This window comes from Catharus ustulatus, chromosome 3, assembly GCF_009819885.2.
Source record: "Catharus ustulatus isolate bCatUst1 chromosome 3, bCatUst1.pri.v2, whole genome shotgun sequence".
In the NCBI taxonomy this organism is placed as follows: Eukaryota; Metazoa; Chordata; class Aves; order Passeriformes; family Turdidae; genus Catharus; species Catharus ustulatus.
This window is the reverse complement of record NC_046223.1, coordinates 119,121,487-119,147,723: the sequence shown is the minus strand read 5'-3', so window position 1 is coordinate 119,147,723 and position 26,237 is coordinate 119,121,487. Positions and strand designations below refer to the sequence as shown.

The following is a 26,237-nucleotide window of genomic DNA, read 5'->3' as shown; positions in this document are numbered from 1 at the left end:
ATCAACTCCTGTATGAGCAGAGGCTGCAGGGGATGAGGCTGCAGCAGCCCTTCAGCCAGCTCTCCAGGAGGGCTTGGCCCTGGCACTGCCAGCGGGGTTGCAGCAGCTGCACAGCAAAAGCCCCTCACAGCTCCCTGGGGCAGAGCCAGCTGGTGCCACCTTGTCCAGAGCACGGCTCCGGTGCCACCAGCCTGCCTGGACAGCAGCAGCACTGCCCCCAGGGCTGCTGAGGAAGGTGCTGGCACACAGGATTCTCCACATGGGCCATTCCAAAGGCTTTTGCTCAGCAGCCAGGCCAAGGGCAGGAGCAGCTCCTGCCGGGGCTCAGGGCTGGAGGGAAGGGCAGCAGCCCCAGGCACCTGAGCAGGAGCAGCTGCCCTGGGCAGAGACACAGCAGCTCTGAGACAGGGAGTGAAAGCACTGCCTGAGCCCTGGGGCGGTTGTGTCCCTGCTTTCCTGAGCCCTGAGGCACAGCAGCTCCTGCTGGGAGAACAGCCTCAGTTGATCCAGGAGGCTGCAGTGAGGGAGGGAAGGATGACAGTCAAAAGCCAAGCAGCCCAGCTTGCAGCCAGCATGGAGCTGGCCTCAGGTGCCACAGCCCTTTCTGTGAGCAGGACACCTCCTTGCTGCAGGAAAACTGCCTCTGGGGCACTGTCCCTTGTTGGGATTGTTATGGGTTTGTATCTTCAAAAGAGCAGAGCAGGTGTTGGTTGCTGTCAAGTTGTTTATTACACAAGCACATCAGTCTCAAATACAAGACTCTAAACCTATAAAGTCTGTGTTAAATCTTTCAGCACAGAGTCCCAGTTAAAGCAGAAGCAGCTCTCTGGTGCACAGTCCTGGGCAGAGGCAGGAGCAGCAGTTCTCTGGTACAGAATCCTGGGTAGAGGTAGAAGCTGTGGCCTGGTACAGAGTCTCAAGCAGAGGCAGAAGCTGCTGTCTAATACAGAGTCCTGACGAGAGGCAGATGCTCCCTGGTCATTCTTCTTCTGTTATTTTTTTCTTCCTCTTCTTCTTTCATATGGGGGCAGTGATGATGGTAATGATGGAGGAAGTGAGAGAGTGAGAGAACAAGCCTCTCCCCAGTGCACAGACTTTGGTTTACAAATTACCTAATGAGCTAAAATCACAAATTTTAAGCAGTTCTTCTAAACCTATTAGAATTCTTGATCTATAATACAACGTTTATGCATAATTTGCACATATGGCCTATCTGTTCTATCTGAAAAATATAAGCAGTATTCTTAATTTTTTTGCTCTTTAAGGAAGTTAAAACACATTTTTACATGCTTAAAACTAAGATTTATACTCCTACTTCATCATAATACTTCCACATACTTAAAACTAAAGCTTACACCTGTATTTCCTGTTTTTGTGGCTTAATATACTTTAATTTCTCTAAAAACTTTACTTCAATTCCTACATACCATTCTCTCTCTTAGGGACTCAAAGAGGCCTCTGTTTTCACACTCCAGCAGTCCCTTCTTGTCTCACAGCAGCTGAGGCAAGGGGTGCTTTGAGTGCTGCCTTTACCCTTGCCCTGGCCCTTGGGCTCAGGCTTGGCCACAAGGCTGATCACCCCAAGGAGGGGTTTGGTTTGGCTCTGGGACAGAGCAGAGGGAAATGTTTATGGCAAAAAGACAGGAGGACTCTGGCTTTCTCATGAAGCGATGGAATTGCAGAGAGATGGCTGTAGCAATGCACCTCATTTAATAAATTTGGGAATAATTGGATACCATTGTCTTCATTGGACTAGCGGCCGACGTCATTGTGACTGCATTTTGTGAAGAACTGGTAAAAAGTTCTCCTAAACTGCAAAGCCACTGTGGTCCTTCTTTCCCATGGATGTGTTCTAAAGCCTGTCAAGCTCAAACAGTGCCTCCTGCTTGGTAATTCTGTGCCACGCCTCAGGGATTTCTCCTTTGCACTTAAATTTCCCATTTTACAAATCTTCCAGCTGTGTCCTGAAATGAGACACAAACCATTTCCAGTACGCCTGCATGGATGAATCAGGACGAATATTCCAATTTGAATAAGTAGGTCCAGCCTTATTTTTTGTAAGGGATCCATTGGTGATCACCAACTCTGAATAAAATGTTGCTTACAACATGGCTGGAACAAGTATCAATGTTCAGTTTGTGAGTATCATACTTAATGTAAGGTAAAAGTATCCATCATGTGTCTCCCATTAAAGCTTGTGGGCGATGGAAGACCAGCTGATGGTCTCCATCATGGTTCTGTATGGTGTTTGTGCAGACAGCCCCACAAAAGGGACACTGCTCCCAGCACCCTGAGAAATGCTCTACCAGGATGGTGTGAGGCTGCCTTGAAAATGAGCTCATGTCAGCATCAGCCAAATCTTCCTTGAGCCTGTCCTTCATGACAGCCAGAGCTTCTGCCATGGCACTGCTCAGGAACTCAATGTCTGTGACCTCCTGGTGCTCGATGCCCTTCAGCTCACTTCTGGGCAAGTTGATCACCTCTGCCAGTTCCCTGCAAAATTCATCCAACCAAAGAGAGATTTTGTCTTCTCTGTCTTTTTTGTCTTTGACTTTTTGGGTTGATAAAGAAACAGCTGACAGGATGTTTCCATAGAGAGATTCAAGGGAGGGCTCTAAAAACATCCTCAGCCTCCTACTCCCATCTAAGCAATGACTCTTAACTTGTCTCTCAATGTACAGTAGTTTCACGAATACAAGCCGCACGGATTATAAGCCGCACCCCCGGTGCCTCGACAATGTTGCTGTCTTTGTCAATAGATAAGCCGCACCCCGAATATTAGCCGCACTTTCGTTCGTCGCGAGAATCCGTGCGCAGCTTTCACAAACTGGCCAATTAGTAACAGGATCGCGGCATAGTGGGCTTTACTGGCTCGGGGCGGGGCCAGGCAGGCTCGGCCCGCTCATGGTTGCCGACGGGGCCGGCTGGGTGGTGCTGCAGCCGCCGCCGGGCTCACTGGCCCCCCTCTCCCGTCAGCACCGCCCCGCCGCTGCGTTTACGTACTCGCCCTGCCGGCGGGCCAGCCACTGCCGCCGCTGGCAGGCATGCCGGCCGCGTCGCCGCTGCGTTGTTTACGTAGTCGCCCTGCCGGCGGGCCAGGCACTGCCGCCGCTGGCAGGCATGCCGGCCGCGTCGCCGCTGCGTTGTTTACGTAGTCGCCCTGCCGGCGGGCCAGGCACTGCCGCCGCTGGCAGGCATGCCGGCCGCGTCGCCGCTGCGTTGTTTACGTAGTCGCCCTGCCGGCGGGCCAGGCACTGCCGCCGCTGGCAGGCATGCCGGCCGTGTCGCCGCTGCGTTGTTTACGTAGTCGCCCTGCCGGCGGGCCAGGCACTGCCGCCGCTGGCAGGCATGCCGGCCGCGTCGCCGCTGCGTTGTTTACGTAGTCGCCCTGCCGGCGGGCCAGGCACTGCCGCCGCTGGCAGGCATGCCGGCCGCGTCGCCGCTGCGTTGTTTACGTAGTCGCCCTGCCGGCGGGCCAGGCACTGCCGCCGCTGGCAGGCATGCCGGCCGTGTCGCCGCTGCGTTGTTTACGTAGTCGCCCTGCCGGCGGGCCAGGCACTGCCGCCGCTGGCAGGCTCGCCGGCCGCCCCCTCCCATCTGCACCACCGCCGCGTTTTCTCGCCCTGGCTGGCACTGCATGCCCACGCACCGCCGGGCTCCCCCACGCTGCTGGCCCCGATTCTGCTGGGCTTCCCCCGCTGCCAGGCAGCCCCACCCGCCGGCCTTCCTGCTTCTGCCATGCTCCCCTGCACTGCTAGCCCCAGTTCTCCTGGGCTCCCCCGCCATGCTGGCCCGGGCTCTGCCGCCCCCCCTGCCCCGCCCTGCTGGCTCAGGCTCTGCCGCCCGCCCCCCACACTGCAGACCCCGCCTCTGCCAGGCTTTCCCACCTCTGCCGGGGCCGGCCGGGCTCCAGCTTGGCTTGGGGCTGCCGCGGGCTCTCACTTCCGTGTTGGCAGCTTTTAGAATTTTGTTAATAGATTAGCCGCCCCGGAATATTAGCCGCACTTCCGGGTTTCCACCAAAATTTTGGTCAAATTGGTGCGGCTTGTATTCGTGAAATTACTGTAACTCTGAAAAAACTCTTTTGGAGACTTAAGGTACTGCTTGAAATACTCAAAATTTTCTTGTTCTGCCAGATATCTCAGGATGCAAACTTCCAGATTGGCTCTGTTGCCGCTGAAGTCTGGGAATTTGCTCTTCATGTCCTCAGCAATGTCTTTAGCTGTCCTCTCAAAGACCGTGTTTTGAAGAACTGGTTCAATCTTGTCACAAAGGAAAACAACAAAAGTTGTGATTGAAGTGGCTCCTTGGCAGGAAATCTGGAAACATTGGAAGAAATCTTCTCTCTTGCTGTTCAGGTACACAACTGGGTCATTTGCCTTTTGGAATGCTTCATGCATGGCTTTAAACCTTTCTGCTGCCATTTTGCACAGATACAGAGACAAATCTATGATGTACAGTAAATTCACGAATACAAGCCGCACGGAGTATAAGCCGCATATCCGGTGTGTTGGCAACATTGATGTCTTTGTCAATAAATAAGTCGCACCCCGAATATTAGCCGCACTTTAGTTCGCGGCGAACTTTCACAAAGTCGTCATTTAGTAACACAATCGCGGGATCGCCGGGGCTTACTGGCATACTGCCGACCTCGGAAACATTGTTTCCAAGTGAAAAAAGACACAGACAATAGCTGCGGCAGCACCCTTTATTTACAAGCCGAAAAAGACAGGAACAATAGTGTGGTCATTTTGCAAGCATTCCCAATGGATCCGCGTTGCCTTTAAACAGCCGCTCAGCGGTGCAGGCAGGCAGCTGAGCTCCGAGCGGAGCCACATCTCCGTGCTGGCACAGCCACCCCGCTCAGCCCCGCGGGTGAGTGGCCCCCCCACCCCTCTCCCTGCGGGGCGAGCGGCAGCTCTACCCCTCTCCCTGCCGGGTGAACGGCCACTCTACCCCTCTCCTTGTGGGCCAAGCGGCTCCCCCAGCCCTCTCCCCGCGAGCCGAGCAGCTCCCCCAGCCCTCTCCCTGCGAGCCGAGCGCCTGCTTCATCCCTCTCCCTGCGAGCCGAGTGGCTCCCCCAGCCCTCTCCCTGCGAGCCGAGCGGCTCCCCCAGCCCTCTCCCTGCGAGCTGAGCGCCCGCTTCATCCCTCTCCCTGCGAGCCGAGCGGCTCCCCCAGCCCTTTCCCTGCGAGCCAAGCGGCTCCCCCAGCCCTCTCTCTGCGAGCCCAGCCAGCCCTGTAGCCGCACAAGACTGAAAACACTTTAAAAAATACAGAGAAATATCACACACTTTTATCGAACTGCCGAGGTAACTCACCCCGATAACAACCCCCGCCCCTCAGTAACGCCGCCATCCACAGGCAGGCAATAAGCTGTTCTCTGATCGGTTCATCGTCGGAACAACGGGAAACCATGGATTTCAAACTGTTTCGGCTTGGGACTGGACTGGTATGATACTAGGTAAGGGCAGATATCACATTTTTGTTCATAAATTAGCCGCACCCAAATATTAGCCGCACTTCCGGGTTTCCACCAAAATTTTTGTCTAATTGCTGCGACTTGTATTCGTGAAATTACTGTACTCTCTGTTAACATTTTGCATTGCTGGGGAGAGAGTCAACACCTTTCTGTACTTCACTGAGTATTTCAAGAATAAAATTTCGACTGTAATCCCGTTTTTCTCAATATTTCCCTTCACACGTGCTATGATGTCATCTGTGATGTGCTGGAATTTGATCGTATCAGCACTGGAAATTCTCCTGAGTTCTGGGAAAAAGCCTAGTAACTTTTTCTTTGTGATGTGTTTCTCCATGTCAAAAGGAAATCCTCTGCCTTTGGGCAATGACTTGATTCGTGCATGGAAACCTGGCTCCTTAAAGGACATCTTTATTTCTGCATGGATATCCACCTGTTCTGGTGGATGAGAACCATGGGAGACTTCAGCAATCCACTGGTTCCAGACAAGAGTAAAGTTGTCCTTCAGTTCTCTCTCACTGAGGCTCTTCCCTTTCAGAGTCACAGCCAGCGCCCTACTCCTTCTCAGGAGCTCAGCTTCATATTCCAACTTCCTTGTATCCAGATTCCTCTGCTCCTTCTGTAGCTCAGTAAGATTCTCACATTTCTTTTTTGTTTCATGCAGAAGAATCTCTTTTAGTTCTTTCAGCTTCAGCTCTGTGCTTGTTTTCCACTGGACCAGTCTCACGGTCTTTGTCTTCCCTGAAATACTTTTCCACTTCTTTCTCAATGGCATCACTTGTCTCTTGCACCAGCCCTTCAGGGTGTTCTCTGGTGACATTCTCTAAGTCCCCATTGCAAATTTTATCATTCAGTGTGATCTGTACATCTAAGAAGCAACTCCTCAGCCTCCAGGTCCACTGACTAAAGGCACTTTCCAATTGTCCTAGTTTGGAGGACAGGTGTCTACTAAGAAAGGCAGGAGCCTCTCTTTGACATGGAGAATGTAAACCCCCTCCCTCCAAATTATTATAATTTTGAAATTAAGGGGCTCTCAGGCAAATATATGGGAATTAGAAATGAGTTCTTTACTATTACAATTAAAACAGAAATACAGTACTACAAAGAACAAACCCTAACACTGACAAAGGCAGAATACAACCTGACACCCCGTCAGTCAGAATGTTGGTATGCTGGGGGTTTTTTACTCTTTCCCTAGGTGGAGGCGGACAATTTTTCCCATTATCATGCTAAGGAAGCTGGCCAGGCAGCTCCCTTAGCTTTTAATTACTTAAGACAAGAGGGATGGGTGTGGCACGGTTTGAGGGGTCGGGCTGGTTGGTTCCTTTGTCCTTCCAGGGGGGACACTCACCAGTCCAAACACCGAGGAGAGAGGTTTCTCTGCGTCAGATCTGCCCTGCACCCCAGCACTGCTAAAGCCTCCTGCTTCTGAGAACAGCGCTGAGAACTGGGACCAAATGGTGAGCGGAGTCTTCCTTTACCCTCCTCCCACCTGGAACACGGCCCTGCCACTGCCGCCTCACCTCCCTGCTCCTGCTGCTGCAGTGAGAAGGGGCCCGCCCCCTCTCTCCACCGGAACCGTGCGGAGAAGAGTGTCTGTGACTGGAAAAGGGACTGAGACTGAGTTTTGTTCTGTTTTGCCACTGATTTTTCATAGCTGATGTTGTTCTTATTTGTCTTGTAGATATATCAGTAAAGAACTGTTACTCCTAAACCCATACTTTTTGCCTGACAGCCCCTTAATTTCCCAATTATAGTAAACTGGGAGGGAGGGGATTTTCACTCTCCATCTTAGGAAAAGCTCCTTACTTTTTTCTGGCAATACCTGTCCCCTAAACCAGGACATGCTAGCAGTCCAATTAATGGTGGCTGCAATCCTCTTGCAGTGACAGATGTGATCCAGTTGAAGCAGTGGTCCTGTGGAAGGGTGCAGCTTCCCCCTGAAGATCCACTGATGATGTGGAGAAGTCCAGTCTTTCTCTGGAATCCAATGGAAAAAAAGGGCCCCAGTGGAAAACGGGCTCCCTTTAGTGTCCCAACTCTTAGTTTTTATCTTGGTAGGAAAGGCTTGTCTCTTCTCCCTCTTGAAGCATCTCCCAATGGGATGAAGTAATTTTATCAGTCATACAGTGGGACTCAGTGGACCATTAGAAGAAGATAACTCCCTGGGGAAAGGATGGGTTGTGAAAAGATAAAGAAGAATGCCCCACCTGGCTTCACTCGATGGCCCATTATCAGAATATCTCCCAGTGGAGATAAGGATCAGTGCCCCACCCGGTCTCAAGAGATGGTGATAGAATAGATACTTTTGGTCACATCTTATTTTACAATCCGAGACACCAGTTTCCTGTATGCAGCAATCTAGAGGGAATTCTTGAAGCTGGAAACAAAGTTTTCACTCAGCAATGCATTCCAGAGGTCAGCAATACGATCTTTCAGGCTCGAGAGCCTCAAAATGCTGCGCAGTGGTTGCTGCTTGGCAGCCTGGAGGATTTTGCTCTTGAGTTGCTGGACATTCTGGCTGTAGGTGGGGTTGGGTGGTGCCATTGGGGGGTTTCCTTCCCACAGGTGAGCAAAGTAGTGAATGTGGGTGCTCACATCAAAGCCAATGATGTCGCTGAAGGAGGAGATGTCACAGGATTCCTGCTGAGCAACTACCCTGGTCACTTTGTCCAGCTTTTCCTGAAAACGCCTTCGTTGTTCCATGTTCTGCTCCTTGGCAGTTGCTTCTTCCACGTTTTGGTGCACAAAGAAGCAGCTTGGGGAAAGATTGACTTTCTTCATCCTCAGGAAAGCCTGCACAGCGATCTGGAGAACATCTTGCATTTCTGATGGATTTTCTCCAAAGATATTGATCACAGTCAAGTTGCTCACACCAATGACAAAGGTGGTCAGCTCCTTGTCTTGGTTCAGGGACTGTTTATTGGCCATCCTAATGGCACGAAGTCCCTCTGTGTCAACCACCAGCACAAAATCAAAGCCCAAGTCTTGCTGCAGCTCCTGGCCCACTGGGATGAGCTGCATGAAGGCTCCGCGGGTGCATCTCCCCGCGCTGACGTTGAACTGCAGACCAAACATGGCATTCAGCAGGGTGGACTTGCCTGAGCTCTGGATGCCGAGCACAGAGAGCACAAACACTCGTTTGTCCCCCAGCCTCTTAATTAAGCTGTCAAAGATTGCTCCCACCCAGCTCAAGGGCAGGTAAGAAATGTCGCCATCTATCAGCTCCACAGGATACCCCAAAACCATCAGCTCTGCTGCAATTTGTGGCAGTTTGCCAAAATCGTCTTTCTGTTCATCCAGAACTTCATAAAACTGCCCTATTTCCCTTAGAAAGTGCTCCAGGCCAATGGATGAATTGTTGATTTCATCAGAGATGGCAATCAATTGACTCAGCAATGAATCATCCACCTTGGGTTTTTCCTTGCTTTTTTTTATTGACTGGATTTCAGTCTGCAACTTTTGATAGTCTCTCCTCAGCTCTTCAAGGCGAGCACAGGACAACTCGTCCATAAAGACCTTCATCCAGTGCAGGAAATATTTCTTGGTATCAGCTGGCTGGGCAAGGAGAAAGCCAAGGAATGATGTCATCATTGGTTTAAGCATGACACTTATCAAACTTTGCGCTAATGTAATTTTTGCCTTTTCGTGTCTAATAGTGCAGCGAAGAAGCTCACTGATCTTTTTCCCCTTCTTGTGCAGGTGAGTGACTTCTCTCTCCATTTTGCACCACACGTCTCGCACAGATTCTTGAACTTCCAGCCACGGGGATTTTCGCTCAGACGGATACACTTTCTTCAGAAAGTCCACCACCTCCCTTGCCTGTGCTTTGGCTTTTACACACGCAGGTTGATCTGCATCCACCACAAATCCATGCTGGCGAGCTTTGTCCGCACAGGCATCCAGGCTGAAACATGGGTTAGACCCTTCCAGGAGATCCCTGATCATTTTGGTCAGCTGGTCCATCAGTTCTGCTTCGTTTATGTTCCTGATCCCTATTATTATGATTTTGCTGGATTGTCGTATTGCAACATTCTCTTCTTCCGTGAGAAGACAAACCAAAGGCCTTTGTGACTTCCACAGCTCCTGCAGAAGCTTTTTCCCCCTGTTGTCCATGTGCTCTGAATTGGACACAAGAGCCACGTTGACAGCAGATATGTCCTGCAGGAACTGCAGCTGTGCTCCGTGATCCCTGGCGTCTCCATGCAGGTTACAGAAAGCCACACAGCTCTCAAAGGTGTCATCAGGGCTTCCACGGGGGCAGTACCAGGCGATCTCCACCACCCCTTCCATCAGCAAGCGCTCTCTGGTGCTGCCTCTGCAGTGGCGGTGGAAGAAAGTGTCGTGTTTGCGTTTGCTCAGCAGAGCGTTCAGGAGCTGAGACTTGGAAGAGGAGGCTGAGCTGCCAATGCGGATGAAGGACACGATGGGAGTCTGTGCCTGGAAGATGAGTTTGTTGTTGTAACTCTTTGTTTGGGCCTGCTTTCCTGACTTCTCTGCCTCTTTCCAGCTCCTTTGGATTTGGCTGAGGGCGTAGAGCAGGAACTCGATGTGTGAAGTGTCCGGGTTGGGCAGCAGCAGAGGCAGCGCCAGTTGGCAGAACGCCAGCTTGGTTGCAAGGGTCTGTCTCAGGAAGTCATCAGCACAGTGGAAAATGGCCATCTGCAGGTCCATGGGGTGCACATGGCCGTCCCTGCTCATACATTCAGGGGCTGCTCCCATCAGATTATCAAGGAAGTTTTCAGAGGAGTCTGACTGCTGATCCTTTTGCTTTCTGGTTTGTAGCATGGGTGCAAAGCGTGTGCTTTTCTCATCCTGGCAAGTCAGGTACCTCACCCGGTAATCCACAGTTAACAGCTTTTGCAGGAAGTATGATGGTAGCTCTTTATCCTTGCTGGGCTGGCTATCCTGGAGCGATATCTTGCAGATGGTGTGGAAATCTCCCATCCCCATTTTTCTTGGGTAGTGACTCTCGAGTCCAAGGCGCTTGAGCAACTGGAGGAATTCCTGCTTTTGACTTTCTGGTGTCACAGTCAGACCCGACAGCAGAAGGGAGGCCTCAGCTGTGTCGGCATCCTGCTTCTTCAGGTTCACGTTTTCCTCATGTGCCTCTTCCATTTCCTTGCCGTTCACAGTTGCCTTGAAATATCTGTCCTCTTGCACTGCATTGCCCAGTTCCTCTCCAAAAATTGTGAAGATGCTTGCATTAGTCAGCGATTTGTATGCATCCCTGAGGGCTCTGCTCATCTGATTAACAGACTCAAAATCTGAACTGTGATTGTACAGGATGACGTCCCACACTGGGATCAGCTCAAAGCCGCGGTCGATAACGCACCACGTTGTGTTACCAGACACGAGCCCCGTTTTCCACTGAGGAAGAGAAGTTGTGTCTGCTGGGCCCCCTGTATTGACCACATAGAGCTGAATATTTGTATCAGAACTCTCTCGGGCACTTCCCTGGACAGAAGCTTTTGATTTGGATTGGGAAACATCCAGGATCCCTCCTACACTGGCCCCAAAGCCACCCCAGCTGGCCCCAACAAAGATGTTCAGTGCTTCAGACGTTTGTCGCTTCACCTCTTCCCGCTTCTCCTCTCGGAATCCTTCTGTGGACGCCTTCCACCAGAATATCCCCCCAAAGTGAAGAGGACCCTGGTTTATGTGGGATCCAAACCTGCTGAAGAAGCTCTCACACATCTTCAGAAACTCCGGGTTGTCTTCTTTTCCACTGACCCCCAAAACCTGTTCCATGTCTTGCAGCTCCCTCAGAGCCGCATCCGAGAGCTGAAGCTGATGCCTTTGGAAGTAGCAGGAGGCCAGAGGCACGTAGTGGAACTTGGTGGTGCAGAAGTAGCTCTGCTCAGAGTGGGACTGGTGGGTGTCCTGTGACTGCGAGGACTTGCTGTAATCTACATCCACTCCCAGATTAATCCCCAAGAATGCAAATTTGCCAGAAACACTCAGGCTGTACCCCAGCTGCTCCATGGACTTGGTGAACGTGGATTCTGCTGCAGAGGAGGAGAACTCCCTCCTCTCAAGCACTGATCCTTGCTCTGGACCAGCGAGCTGGAATCCCTCAGGAACCCTGAGGAGCTGCTCTCGCTTCTTTTTTAGCACATCTCCAGCTCTGCTGGTTCTGTAGATGCCCTGCAGGGCCAGTCCCCCCGACGCCCACCTCAGCACCTCGGTGTCAGGGATGTTCTCTCTCCTGCCTGCTGACATCTCCTGCTGCTGCTCCAGCTGCTTATGGATGCTCTCCAGCATATCTGCCAAGGGTTCCTTTGGTGATGGCCAGAACTCTTTGGGAATTTCCATAACTTGCCACAGAGTCTCTGCTTTCTTCCTCAGTGCATCTTGGCTGTGGCTGCGGCTGTTGAGACTTTCTGTCAGATCTTTCAGTACTTCTTTGGCCACTTCTTGCCTTTTCTTTGTTTCCTCCAAGTGCTCCTTCTGCAGCTCTTTAGAGGCTGTTTTCAAGACTTTCTGGAGTGCCTTTTTCTCCCAGGGTTGCCGTACCTCACACTCCAGCTTAAGGTAGTCTTTGTGTTCCAGATGTTGCAGGGCTTCTCTGCACTTGATTCCCAGGATCTGTGACACTTTGGGCAGCCAGTATCCAGTATCCAGTCCTTCCTTCTGAAATGCCTCTGCCAGGAGCTGTGCCTTTGCATCTCCCTCTTGTGTGTCCTCCTGCGAAGCCATGGCTGTGGAGGAAGCAAAGAGACTTTCCCTGAGGTGTTGTCAGAGGCCCCGGCCTCCTGGCAGAGGCTCTGCAGCACCTGCGGCCCTGGGGTTGCTGCCACCCGGCTGTTGGAGCCCAGCCTGGGATGGCACAAGAGCCAGGGTGTCCTTCCCACCAGCCTGGATGTGCCTGCTGCTTTCCTGTTTGCAGGATCAACCCTGAAGCTGAATGTGTGTCCCAGAGACAACACACACACACAGACTCAGCCACACAATCTGCCCTGGACAAGGTGCTGCCTTCCCCATCAGCCACATCCTCCCAGCTGAACTCCTCAATCCACAAGTGCACACAACCAGGGGCATTCCTGGCTCCCTGGAGCACTGGCACAGCCCCTCTGCCCACCCAACAGCCCTGCCTGCATCCTGCACCCTCTGCCCAGCCCCACGGCTGCCCTGCTCTCTGCCTGGCCCAGCCTGCTGCTCCCAGCACCCGGAGGCAGTGCTCACACACTCCACTCCCCCATGGCACCCCACACTCCCCAGACACACTCCCTCCTGCCCAGCACGGCCACACGGGCTCTGACCTGTGCTCCTGCTCCAGCTGCCAGCACAGCCCCTCCCTCACCCCACTCACACCTCTTCCCAGGAGCTGCTTCCTGGCACACTCAGGGGGGAAAAGCCACCTTGTCCCTGCCCACAGCTGTGCCTGGGGCATCCTGGTGGCCCTTCAGGAGAGACTGGAGACTTTGGGAGCCGACTTGGAGAGGTGCTCTTCATCATCTGCTGCTCGTTAGCACAGAGGTTCTCATCAGCCAGGTGGCCATTGGTGGCCATCTGAGCAAAAGCCACTTTGGAGCCACAGAGCTTAAAATCTCTGGAGAAGGGAGGAAAAGTGCCAGCAAACCTTCAACTGGGCAAAAATCTTAGGAGTTTTTGACTCTGTCACACAACCCTGAAATTTGTCTCAGTCTCAGTTCATTTGGATACTGGAGAGATTTATTCCTTATAAAATATCCTTCTGAGAATTCAGTATCCATTCCACCAAGGCCACAACACTCTTACCAGCACAGCTATTGATCCCAGGGACTTGGACTCACCTGGCGATCTGAGGGCTCCTGAACCCTTTTAAGGGTCGTTCTGAAGATTACCTGATCTGCCTCGCAATCATCATCAGCGACTGAGACCCTGAGACCCCTGGACCCTACCTCTCACTTTGAGCATGAGCTGCTGGCCTACCTAAAGTGGATGCTTGCCAAGGGACTGTGTACAGTTGTGCTTGCCAGTGCTGCTTCCATGGTGCACTGCTCTCCGGCTGAGTACTGGTTGTAGTGTTCTGTCCTGTACCTGATTTTTGAAGCCACGGGCTCTTGAACTCAACAGTCCATAAATCTGCCCACCTTTTGGCCAGCGGCCACTCGCCTTAGAAAATGACGATAAAATTATTACAGTAATTTCACGACTATAAGGCGCACTGGATTATAAGGCACACTTCTGGGTGCTGGCAAATTTCCGAACTTTGGCCATATATAAGGCGCACCGGACTGTAAGGCGCAGTATTTTTTTTGAAGCGAGGAGCCGGGCCGTGCACAACAAAGTAACGAATTAGTAATGGAATCACGGGATCGCAGGGTTTACTGGCAGGTGCTCAATTTGGAAAAGTTTTTCACAGATTGGCGTAGTCTCTAAACGCAACCCCAGGTGCCCTCCCCGTGACACAAGCCCCAGCACTCCCGCCCACCTCCGGCGCTGGCTGGCGCAGCTCAGCCCTGCCACAGTGCTGTTCCCCCTTGTGGCTCAGCGCTGCTGCGGGGTCGTTCCCCCTCACAACTCAGCGGTGCCATGGGGACGCCTCTCCCTGGCAGCTCAGCCCTGCTGTGAGGCCACCTCCCCCACACGACTCAGCGGTGCCGCAGGGCCACCCCTCCCTTGCAACTCAACCCTGCTGTGGGGCTGCCTCTCCCTCGTGGCTCAGCCCTGCTGTGGGGCCGCCTCTCCCTCGTGGCTCAGCCCTGCTGTGGGGCCGCCTCTCCCTCGTGGCTCATCTCGCTGCTCGCACTTCCAGGTTGGCAAATTTCCCAACTTTGCCCATATATAAGGCGCACCGGATTATAAGGTGCACTTCCGGTTTCGGACCAAAATTTTAGTCAAAAGGGTGCGCCTTATACTCATGAAATTACTGTACTCTCCAAAGAGACTTTGCGACTTCTTTCTCCCCACAGATGGAAGATGTCAACAGATGATCCGAGGATGTCCCATCTATTATTAGCTATTCCCCCATTCTCGCTCTCTCTCTCTTTCTCTACTTCGTCATCTTTATCTCTCTCCCTCTCACCACTACCCCAAAACTGAATTGTTGGCCCTCAATAAACTGCTTTGTTGCTTGCTGCTGAACAAAACCTCAGTCTCTTGCTGTTGTCTTTTGCACCCTGAGGTCAAAAGAACCATCATAACCTGTGCTCAGGTTGTACAGAATGTGACATTAATTGGCGTAGTTGGCAGAATTTTCTGACAGACAGAAGAGTTGCTGGTTGTGTGCAGTCTGTAACAGGGGAAGGACATCTTGTTCCAGCCACACCTAGCTGCCCAACTCGAAAGGGATGAGCTTGTCTAGAAAACAAGGGGGGCATTTCAGATTTCCTGCAAACTGCACACACCTAGGTGAAAAAAGCATCCCTACACTCGTTTGAGGGTTCTGTCTGCAGAAATTCACAAAAGACCTCTTGGTGCAAACGGCACGACTGTGTCATTCTCCTTCTCTATTCTTGTTTGAATGTAATATTAACTCCCTGCTAAAGTAAGTGGGGCAGGTTCTACACAGGTTGTGTATGAGTGTTTGTGTTGTCTATTTGCCTTCCTTGAAGCTAGGAAGGGTGCTGCACTAACCATTCCACTCAGGGTGAGGGTTTAGCTGTGCAAGATTTGTGTTTGTGTTGTCTTTTGACCTTCCTTGAAGCGAGGAAGGGTGCTGCACAAATTATTCTTCTCAGGGTGAGAGATTAGTTGTGCAAGTTTTTTTGTTGCATGTGTTGTATTGACTTTCCTTGAAGAAAGGGTACATCCTGCGTAGCTCGTATGTGTGTGTAACTTCTGTTCCTTTTTCTCGTACTCATGGAAGTAAGGGGTTTAACACAGTGAAGGCTGTGTGTGTGACTTAAGTTATTAAGCTTTCCTGTAGTAGTTTTAATTCTCTAACTCGTAAAATAAGTGAAAATCATAGTACAAAAGAGAAAGCTGCATTTTACGCTTTTCTAGCTAAATACAATGCCAAACCATCTAAAGGGGGGAAGAATGGGCACACAATCAGTGGTTTAATCTAGAAAATGTGATTGATAGAATACAATCTTTGCCTTACGGCAGCTATAAAAACTCGCTCCAGGCGAAGAAGTGAGGAAAAAACAATTATTGACTGTCTACAAAATTTAGTGGAAATTTTGCAAAAACAATTAGATGAAGAAAGGAATAAGATTCATGTTTGAAGGGATGAAAATATTTTTTTAAAAGCCTCCCTAAAACAAGAACATCCCCAAACATTAAAACACTCTGACTCACCAATAGAAACAGATGAGAAGGAAATTAATCAAATAAATCCTCAAAAAGAACTAACTAATGAGAAATCGTGGGGAACATTGCTGCCCTAGCTTGCAACCCATAATTAAACCAGAATTCAATTGTATCAATGATGAGGATTTTGACCCACAAATAACCACTAAAGAAATCCTATTCACTGCTACTGAACTGTCAGAACAAGTAACTAGTGGGTACTGGGCACATGGGGTTTTCTTAACAACGGGAGACAAACATAACCCATGGTCCCTAACTCAACACACAGCTTATTGGGCAGGGGGGCTCAACCCCTTGGAAAGGGGAGACCCTGTAGCTTTAATTGGTACCCCCAACCAACTCATAGAAAACTTTCACAAAGCTACCTGCTTGCAAATTATGCTTGAAATAAAATTCACTGCTGGCTATAAATCACCTGTGCAATTACCTGTAAATGTAAAACAATGCCCTCTTCCCTCTGGTGCCAAAGAAGGGATCAAACCTGATATACAGGATTTGCAAGACCAAGGAGCAATAACTAATACTCCTTCTCCTTTCGACTCTCCTATCTGGCCAGTCCGAAAACCCAAACCTGACAACGTGGCTGTTTATCAATTTATTAATGGTTTCCCTGTGGGAGGAGGCGAAATAGAAGTAGTGGAGGGATACTGAACAAAAAATAATCTCCCATTTGGAAAGCCTTAATTTGCAAATTACCCCAGAAAAAACTCAAAACCCTTCTCAGAAACTGAAGGTTTTGAAAACAACCACCACTGGGACCCTCTCCCCTGACGGTGTGACCCAGAGCTCCTCAGTTAGGAAGTGGTATGACCTGATAGAGCATTACTGTAACACCTTCTCAGGGACAGAAGGAGCTGTAAAAAATCTGACAATTCAGAAAACTGAGAGCTTGGCTAGTAGCCAAAACAATCTGCCTCAGTAATCACAGTAGCCTCTCCTTTCTCCCCCAAACAAACAGCAAATTCTTGGTTTAAGAAAAGAATGATAAGAGACAGAGAGCTAATAGTAGTTTGGAGTATGCTCAGAGCTGTTTGGGGTGTTTTCCAACCTGAGGTACAGATTGCCTCTCTTGTTTGCATCCACACTGACTCTTGTGCTGTGTTTAAAGGAGGTACAGAGAGGCTTCCAGCCAACAGAATTCCAGTCCACGTTACATGCTGAATAGTTCCATCATTTTAACCTCCTGCCTCTTTGTGTCAGATTCTGTTGTGTTTACTTTTCACAGAAGAACGCTGCAGGACATGAAGATTAATTCCTGAATCCCTCATCGAGCCTGTATACAGTTACGGCACAGGACCTCACAGCCATGTTTATACGCTGAAATCTAAGAATTGTTGTTTTAACTTAACTGTTGTAAATTTTTTCCCATAAAATCATGTGTGGTAAAAATAATGCAAAATACTGGTGTCCTGGGGTGACGTTATGGTGCTTGTATCCCCAGTTGTGTGTTTGGTTCCAGCGAAGGTTTTGTCTAATTATCAGTTGGCTCCCCTCCCCATCGTCTGTGCTTGGGAGGCTAGGTTTTGCTCGCTCTGGCTGGCTCGCTGGCTTTTGCTAGTTAGTTTGCTTGCTTGCTTGCTTGGTTTTGCTCGGCTTGATAGCTTTAGTTTTGCTGGCTTTGGCTTATTAGTTTAGTTAGGCAGTCCAATAACTTGGATAGGATAACTTGATGTTAATGTTGTAACACCTATCAGCCAACCACCGGTTATACTGAACCTGAAAATTTTTGAAATTCGACTGTATGTAATTAAAATTGTTTAATTTGGCATAATTTTTCAAACAAGACAAATTGGCAATAGTTCTTTTAAGAAATAAATAATAAGAGACATAACCAGTGTTGTGGGAACAGGATTGGGAATTTTCAATACATTGGTTTAGAAACACTGATGAATAAATTTGCTATAACATTTCTTTAGCTCTCAGCTGTATCCAGGCTCAATTGTGCAGTCGGTTTCTGCCTGAATTATAAGAGAAGGCAAGGAAACCCCTTTTCCTACTGAAATTTGAAGAATAATCATGACACTGATTTTGAAAGAGAATTCCAGTCCTGGTGGAACCTGCTAAATTTTACCTATGACCCCAGCACAAACACAGCCACAGCATTTGTACTGACGATACGCAATGCTTCAGTGCATTCAATGTTTCCTAGCATTGGATCAGGGCTGAATCATGACCGAGCTGCTCTCTATCCTTCAAGCATAGAGGATGGGCCCGTCAAATTGGTGGGAAGTGGCAAACTGTTAATTTGGAAACTTGTATTGTCCGGGAACAACGAGGGTTTATCTGTGAAAGTAACACAATCAGAGCTCATGATATTTGCTTAGACACAGAACAGAATGTCTGTAACTATGAAATTCATCCAAACGAGATTCCTTGAGACAGTACTGGTATATATAGGTAATGGGTGTGCATGCTTAAGAACTGCTTGTGATAGTGTTTTCATAGAGAATTTAGGTGTGAGTACTAAAAATCATTCAAATCTTTGTGTCTGTAACTTCACTAAACTGAAGGATGTGATTTTTCTTTTGTAGCCCCAGTTACCTCTCATCACCTTCTACAGTCCAATTACACACTGATCCACCATCTACTGCCTACTCCCATTGGGATGAACCTCTCTCTGGTAAAGCAAGTGTTGCTTCACCAAGACTAAATTGAAATTTTGGGAAGGATTAAGAAAAACGGACAAAAAACCTTACTAACTGTTCATCACAATGTGAAAGAAATACATCATGTTCTGGAAAGAGTAAAAAGGGTTGCTGAACACAGGTGGTGGGATACTCTCTTTGGGTTGTCACTTACTGCTACACGTGTCCTAAACAAATTGTGTCATCCCATCATTGTCCACTTGATTTTGGTTTTGATTGGTTTTGTTTTATCAGCAATCCTCTACATCATGAATTGGAGAATGATGAAACAGTTGATACAATGGACATCTACACTGGATATACACAAATCAGTCACTGGTGACATCCCTAAGGTTACTGACTCAAGGGGAACTCTATGATTTTAAATAAAATAAAACATGTTTTCAATTAAAATTACTTACTTTAATTGCCTTTCTTTTTGAACATGAATTTAAATTGCTTATTTCAGTTGTGCTGCATTTTGAATATTGATTAAAATGGATTATTTTTGATTGTATTGTATTTTGAATTGAAATATATTATTTCTATGTAATGAAAAATTGAATATCTATTTTAATTGAAAATCAATTATTTGATTTTTTCTTTTTCTCTTTTGCTTTCCCTTATCTTTTTCCTACTTTTCTATTCTGTCCACCTTCCTGTCTCAGTTCTTCCAGGATATGCTACCAACTTGGACAAGTCCTGAAGACTTGGGAACAACGCCACGAAGGAGCGCTCCTGACAATGATCGTGAGTCACGGGGTGGTGTAAGGGTCAGTCCAAAGATTCCCTGATCTGCCTCACGACCATCATCAGAGACTGAGACCCTGAGACCCTGAGACCCCACCACTCGCTTTGGACAGGAGTTGCCGGCCCTGGCCAAGGTGGGTGTTTGCCACGGGACTGTGTGCAGGTGCGCTTGGTGCTTTGCCATGGTACCCTGCTCTCCATCAGAGTACTGGTTATAGTGTCCTGTTCCTGCACCTGGTTCTTGAACCCACGGGCCTCTGAACAAAATAGTCCATAAATGTCCCCACCTTTTGGCCAGAGGCCACTGACCTTGGAAACGGACTATAAAATGATTACTTTCTGAAGAGACTCTCTGAGATCTCTTTCTCCCCATGGATGGAAGACGTCGACAGATGACCCGAGGATGACATTCCATCTGTTGGTAGCTATTCCCCCATCCTCCCTCTCTTTCTCCCAATCTCTCTCCCCCTTTTACTTCGTTTCCCTGTTCTCTCTCTCTCTCTCTTTCTCTCCTCTATCATAAACTAAGCTGGTGGCACTCAGTAAACTGCATTGTTGCTTCCTGCATAAGAAACCTTGAGTCCCTTGTTGTTTGTCTTTTGCACCCTGGGGTCGAACGGACCGTCACGTCTCCTTCTCAGGTTCTTGACACCCCACTCACACCTCTTCCCAGGAGCTGCTTCCTGGCACTCTCGGGGGAGAAAATCCACCTCATCCCTGCCCAAAGCTGTGCCTGGGGCATCCTGGTGGCCCTTCAGGAGAGACTGCAGACTTTGGGAGCAAACTCAGAGATGTGGCCTCAGTCATCTGCTGCTCTTTAGCACAGAGGGTCTCATCAGGCAGGTGACCATTGGTGGCCATCTCAGCCAAAGCCACAGTGGAGCCACTGTGTTGGGAAGGATGAACCAGGAAAACCTTATAAATATGTTTGCCTGGCAAAAGATTTTGAGAATATGGAAACCATAAGTGAGATTGAAATTAAAGCCATCTTTGAAATACCAAACCTTGGCTACTAAATAACTAGAAGACAATAGGATGGCCAGCCGAAAGCAATCCCCTCTTGATTAAACAATTCCTTCTGCTTACAAGCATGACCAAAGGTCAGAGAAGACCCTGCTAGCTTGGCAGAAGGGGTCCAAAGAGCAGTTTTTAGGGTTTAAAGTGTAACACATAATGGTAATGTAATAATTCTTATAGGTTGTATGTAAATGCAATAGGATTTGTATCTTGTATTGGATTGGTTAGTGGAAATTAGAATATTCAACACAAAAGAAAACGTACCTCGCTCTCTTACTTCCCTCTCTCACCACCCTCTTACCTCTTACAACTCTTAGCCCTTTAAACTCTCTCTCTTACTACCCCCCACTCTCTCACTGCCCTGCTCGGAGCTGCAGCTGGCAGCTCCCGGCAGGACCCGTTTTACCCACGCCCTTTTGCAATAAACCATGCGTTCCAAGACCTGCCTAGAGATCTCTCTGTCTGTCCCGACCGTCCTGCCCACCATCGCCTCCTACAGTCTCCTACACCACTGAGCTTAAAATCTCTGGTGACAGTAGGAAAAGTGCCTGCAAACCTTCAACTGGGCACCTGCCTTTACACCTTTGGGACTTCTGACTGTGTCACACAAACCTGAAATTAATCCCAGTTGCAGTTCACTTGGAAACTGGAAAGAATTATTCCTTGCAAAAAATGCTTCTGAGCATTCAGCATCGGTCCCACCAAAGCCACAACACTCTTAGGAGGACAGATATTAGTCCCAGGGACTTGGGATCAGCTAGAGATGTGAGGGCTCCTGCCCATTCCAGAGTCTTCAGGGGCAGCTTTCCCTCAGAAATCCCTGCAGATTTGGGCAATCTGAGCAAGGGCTGTGTGCTCTGATTGCCCTCACCCACCTCACAGCAGATGCTCCCGTTCTCCCAGCCTTGGCTTCCAGCAGACACCGGCAGCCCAGGGCCCCAGCTCAGGGGACACAGCACAGCAGCAGGGGCAGGCCTGGGGCACACGGCAGGCTGTGCAGAAGAAGATGGGAACCACTGGAGAGCTCAGGAGGGAGAACACCAAGAAGGAAAGGCCCAAAATCCTAAAGGAGAAGAGCAGCCAGTGAGGAGAAGGCAACCCATGAGCACGGCAGATTCATTGCAGGCAGCACTGGAGGCCAACCCTTCTCCTCCCCTGGGGACAGCAGAACAGGAAAAGCCACTGGCTCGAGAGAAGGGCAGTGCAGCAGCAGAGGAAAGCTGGGCGTGCTGGCAGAGCACAGCAGGGACTTTGGGCACCAAGTGCCCTCGCTGGGCACATGTCCAGCTGCTCCCTGGCCAGCAGAGCCCCAGTGTGGGACAGCTGCTCAGGAAGGGAACTGCTGCCTCAGGGTCACTGCTGCACCTTGTCCACTTGAGCCACTTGTCCCAGCCCTGTCCCCTCCCAAATTCTCTCCCACTGCAGCACTGCCAGCGCTGGTTCAGTCTCAGGAGCCAGAGGCTGCCCTGGACAACATGAACTCCAGCCCAGCCACAGCCTGAACCTGCCCCCAGGCACCCTTGGCAGTCCCTGCACGGCTCCCCATTGCTGCAGGAACAGGGAAAAAGCCCCAGCGACCGTGTCAGTGCCCGCAGAGAGGCACTGAGCACATTCAGGGCACAACTCGGCATCCAGTTCAGCCTTGGAAGCAAAGGAGGGAAGCAGCAAGGCTGGCAGCAGGAGCTGCCATGGCAATGCCTGCAGCCCGTTTGATGGGAAGAGCCCCCCGAGAGTGTTTTCCCCAGCCCTGCCCCCGGGAAAGGGGCTCTGGGAACACGGACACCTTTGTGGGGCTGTCCCCAGGGAGCAGAGCGCTCCGGGTGGTGCCGCTCCCACCGGGAGAGAGGAGAATGCCACCCTCCGTGCATGGCGAGGAGAAGGAAGAAGTGACTCTGGGCTGGGGCCAGAGCACCATGTGCCGTGCGTGCCCCTGATGGGCACGGAGCTGCCCTGCTCCCGAAGGAGCGGCTCGGGGGCCAGGAGCCCCCCCGGCATCAGTGCCATGGCTCTGCCCTGCGGGGAGCGCAGCCATCCGGCCCCAGCTCTGAGCCCGGCCCCCTCCCAGCTCAGCCCCCGCAGCGCACACGGCTCCCCCGAGCTCCCCCAAAGCGGCTGCCAGCAAAGGCGGCTTCCTGCAGCCCTGGCTCGGAGCAGACAGCGCCCGCCCGCTGCCCTCAGAGCCCTCTGCTCCTGCCCTGCCATCTCCGCAGCCGTGGCAAACACACGCAACAGGAGGCAGGAGAGCAACAAGATCCCGCTCCCTGCTGCTCCCGGCTCCCAGCGCACAGCTCATCCCCAGGGCCCGACCTTCTCCCGCCGTGTCCCGCAGCTCCTGGCACGGGACAAGTCCAGCACAGCCCCTCTTTATGCAGCCCTGGCTCTCCGCTGGGAGCGGCTTCACGCATTCCAGAGGCAGCTCGATAATTCAGTGTTATTAGGCGTTTTACTGGGGCAGAATGTGAAAGTGGAACAACCCTGCTCAGGTTGGCTGAGAGTCAGCAATTATCTTTTGCAGACCTCTGAGCCTTAATTACAGTGCTGATTGCTGGCAATAATATCGTAAACTGTGATGTTTGGTTTTGCATAAGTGTAACAAAAGTATTAGAGGGACTTTGGACAAGAGCAAGGAGGGACAGGACAATGGGGAATGGCTTCCCACTGCTAGATGGAAAGGATAGATGAGATATTGGGAAGGAATTATTCCCTGGGATGTTCGTTAGAATGGAATTCCCAGAGCAGCAGTGGTTGCCCCATTCCAGGACAGGGACACCTTCCACTGTCCCAGGCTGTTCCAAGCACCGTCCAACCTGGCCTTCCTTGGACACCTCTCCAGCAGAGTAAGCAAAGCAGGAACAGTGCCTGGCTGCAGCTTTCTTGGCAGGGGACATCCCACACCTGACAGGAACAGAGCTCTGGGCTTTGACAGAGGACATTCAACACCCAACCAGAGCAGGGGGCCTGGATTGCTTTTCCCTTGGCATGTGGACACACAAATCCTGCTCCACGGCCTCCAAACAAGCACTGCAGTTTGGATATGGAGAGCTCCAGCCTGCCAGGAGCAGCCACCCCCTGGCCCAGGCTGACAAGTGCCAAGGGCTGGAGCAGACCCAGCTGGCATTTGTGCGGCCTCAGGGGAAGCCTCAGCCCCTGCCAGGCAGGGCTGGGACACATCAGCTGCAGAGCAGGGATTTGGTCCCTCCCTGCCCAGGTTAGCTTAGCCTGCCTCCAGAGGGATATTTCCTGCAGCCAAAGAATTCCCTGCTGCAGGAGTGTTACAGGCACAGAATCCCAGCATCCCTGAGGTTGGAAAAGCCCTCCCAGCCCATGGAGCCCAAGCTGTGCCTGATCCCCTCCTTGTCCCCAGCCCAGAGCTCTGAGTGCCACATCCAGCCCTTCCTTGGACACCTGCAGGGATGGGCACTGCAAACCTGCCTGGGCAGCCCCTGCCAAGGCCTGAGCACCCTTTCCATGCAAAAATTCCTGCTGCTGTCCAAGCTGAGCCTGCCCTGGCCCAGCCTGAGCCCATTTCCCCTTGTCCTGTCCCTGTTCCCTGGCAGCAGAGCCCGCCCCGCCCTGGCTGTCCCCTCCTGGCAGGGAGTTGTGCAGAGCCACAAGGTCCCCCCTGAGGCTCCTTTTGTCCAGGCTGAGCCCCTTTCCCGGCTCCCTCAGCCTCTCCTGGGGCTCCAGCCCCTTGCCCAGCTCCGTTCCCTTCCCTGGACACGCTCCAGCCCCTCCAGGGCTCTCCTGGCAGGAGGGGCCCAGAGCTGCCCCCAGCCCTGGAGGTGCCCCAGCAGTGCCAGCACAGGGGACAGGCCCTGCCCTGGCCCTGCTGCCACCCCAGAGCTGGCACAGCCCAGGGGCCACTGGCCTCTTGCCCACCTGGGCACACCTGGGCTCCTGTGGCATTAACTGGGGCCATGGTTGGAGACAAAGCCAGGACCCTCTGTGATCCGTGTGACAAAATCCTCTTTATTCTTCTGAACCCTTATTAAATAGAGGGTTGAAATTTCCCAGCTCATGACAGATGATTGGTTGGGAGTTCAGGCTGCTCAGCTCTCTGCCCAGTGAGGTGTCTGCAGCTTAGGATGGAATGTAGTTGGGTGAAATCTCTGTTTGGGTTTGAATATATCTTATCATTGTTCACTCATGTGCCTGTTTATTGAATCAGGCTTATCAAATTACATTTCTTATCTATGGCTGAATTAATTGCCTAGCTACAAGCCAGTTTGTGCTGTGACAATTCCCAGTTTCTTTTTGATTAAAACAATGCAACTTGTTTTCTGTCATTTTACTTGCAAGGGCCCTTTGCAGGTGAGATGACACAGACAGCTTGAGTTTAATTTGAATGAGGCTTTTTATCTGTTGGTTTATTTCTCTCATGTCACATCTTTGAAGTGTGGGCTTGTTGCTCCCAGGATCTACTTATGGGGAATTTTTCTTTTCTCTGAATGAAGCAGAGAGACAGGACTTCTGGGTTGCTTTAGAAAACGTGGTTTATTTCTCTTCTTCACAGGCAGAAAGGGTGAGTTTGTCCTACAGACGTTCCCAGCATGGCTCAGCAGTCCCAAGGTGTGCAGGGCAATAATCCCTCAGCACAGGAACTCCTGCACTCCCTGCAGGGCCAAGGCCTGGGGGCCAGAAGCAGTTACAATCCTCTCCACAGATTTACCTCCCAGCGAGTCCCCAGCAGTTGCTGTGCAGAAGAAAGTGCCCCCACCGTGCTCTGTTTGTCTGTGCTAATAGCCTGCAATCCGCTGCTCTCCAGCCCTGCCTTTGGTTCCTGAGCCCTCAGACTATTTGCCCTGCTGCTCTACCCCTCCCCCTGCCTTTCCCATAGAAATCCCTGTTTTTTCCAAGTTGGGGCAGGTGTCACCCTGGCACCCTTCCCAGAGTGGCCTCCTATCATAAAGGCTTTGCTCTCTGTGGAACGCTGTGGGAGGCTCGTGTCCTTTATCCCCGTGTGGCCGAAGAGTGAGTGCCCAGGAGAGCTGGCAATGAGCAGAGCTGGAGTCACTCGCCGCTGAGGGCCGTGCCTGTGGCCCTGGGGACATCCCCTGCTGGACGCCTGTGCAGGAAGGTGGCGGCAGCCCGGCAAGAAGAGCAGCGGAGCCCCGGAGTGCGGCAAGTGGCCCCCGAAGCGCTGGGACTTGTAGCCAGGGAGTCCCTGGAGAGAGCGGCTGCTGCAGGGGCTGCAGGACTCAGCCGCCTTTGGGCCGCTGCTTGTGCGAGGAGAGCCCTGTGCGTTTGAGCAGAGGCGATGTGAGGAGAGCCCGGGAGCCTGGGCTGCCCTGGGAGATGAGCAGAGGATCTCTGAGGAGCGGCCGATGGGGCTGAGCAGCTGCCAGCAGATTTCCTGAGAGCCTGTGGGCCCCAGCGCTGCCCGGAGAGAGATGGTGAGTTGGATAATTTGGGGTTTTCTGGGCACTGAATTCTATTCGGGTCTTCTGCTTTGCTTTCCTCTTTTTATGCTGGGTGAGGGAGAGAGATCACCAGGGTGGGAAGTCGAGGCTAACTCCTGCTGAGAGGGACTTTTATTGTGAAGTATAGTTTTTATTCCTTGGATTTTTAAGCGTTATCCTGATTCTACCGGCGTGTCTGTCCCTTTGAATTATTTTTCGCACAAAGAGGTAAGCAAAATTTATTCTGTCCAAACTCCAGGGTTTTTTTTCTCTGTTTAAGATAATTGCTTTATATCACATTGTTGTTACGTTAGTAGAGAAATCGGGGAGTGTTTGGGGATGGGTTAAGGGATCGGGTCCCCAGTTCCAAAGCCCTTTCCCTCCTTCCCCCCGTGTTCCAAGCCCGCTTTCCCGGCTCAGGGAAGATCGGCAGGCGGGCGCAGCCCTTTGGCCCAGGGCGGCTCTGGATGCCCGGACTTGTCCCGACCTCCTGTGTCCCTGTGCCAGAGCGGTTCTGGCCAAAGCGCCCTGGATCTGGCGCTGATCTCCAAAGCTGCCCCCTGTCCCCAGCTGCAGCTCCGGCTGTTGCTGCACAAGGCGGCGTAGCCGATGTGTCCGGCGCCGGCATTTGGTGTGCCCCGGTTCCCAGTTTGGCTGGGCTCTCTTTTCAATATCGCCACCCCCTGCCGCTCCTCCGCCCGCGCAATCCATCGCCCCCGGCCCCTTCTGT

The 26,237-nt window shown here is 51.2% G+C and overlaps 1 pseudogene; it reads right to left on the bottom strand.

Annotated features, from left to right (window-relative positions):
* LOC116993559 lies at positions 1-22,495 on the bottom strand (annotated as a pseudogene).
* Between the last annotated feature and the right edge of the window lie 3,742 nt (positions 22,496-26,237).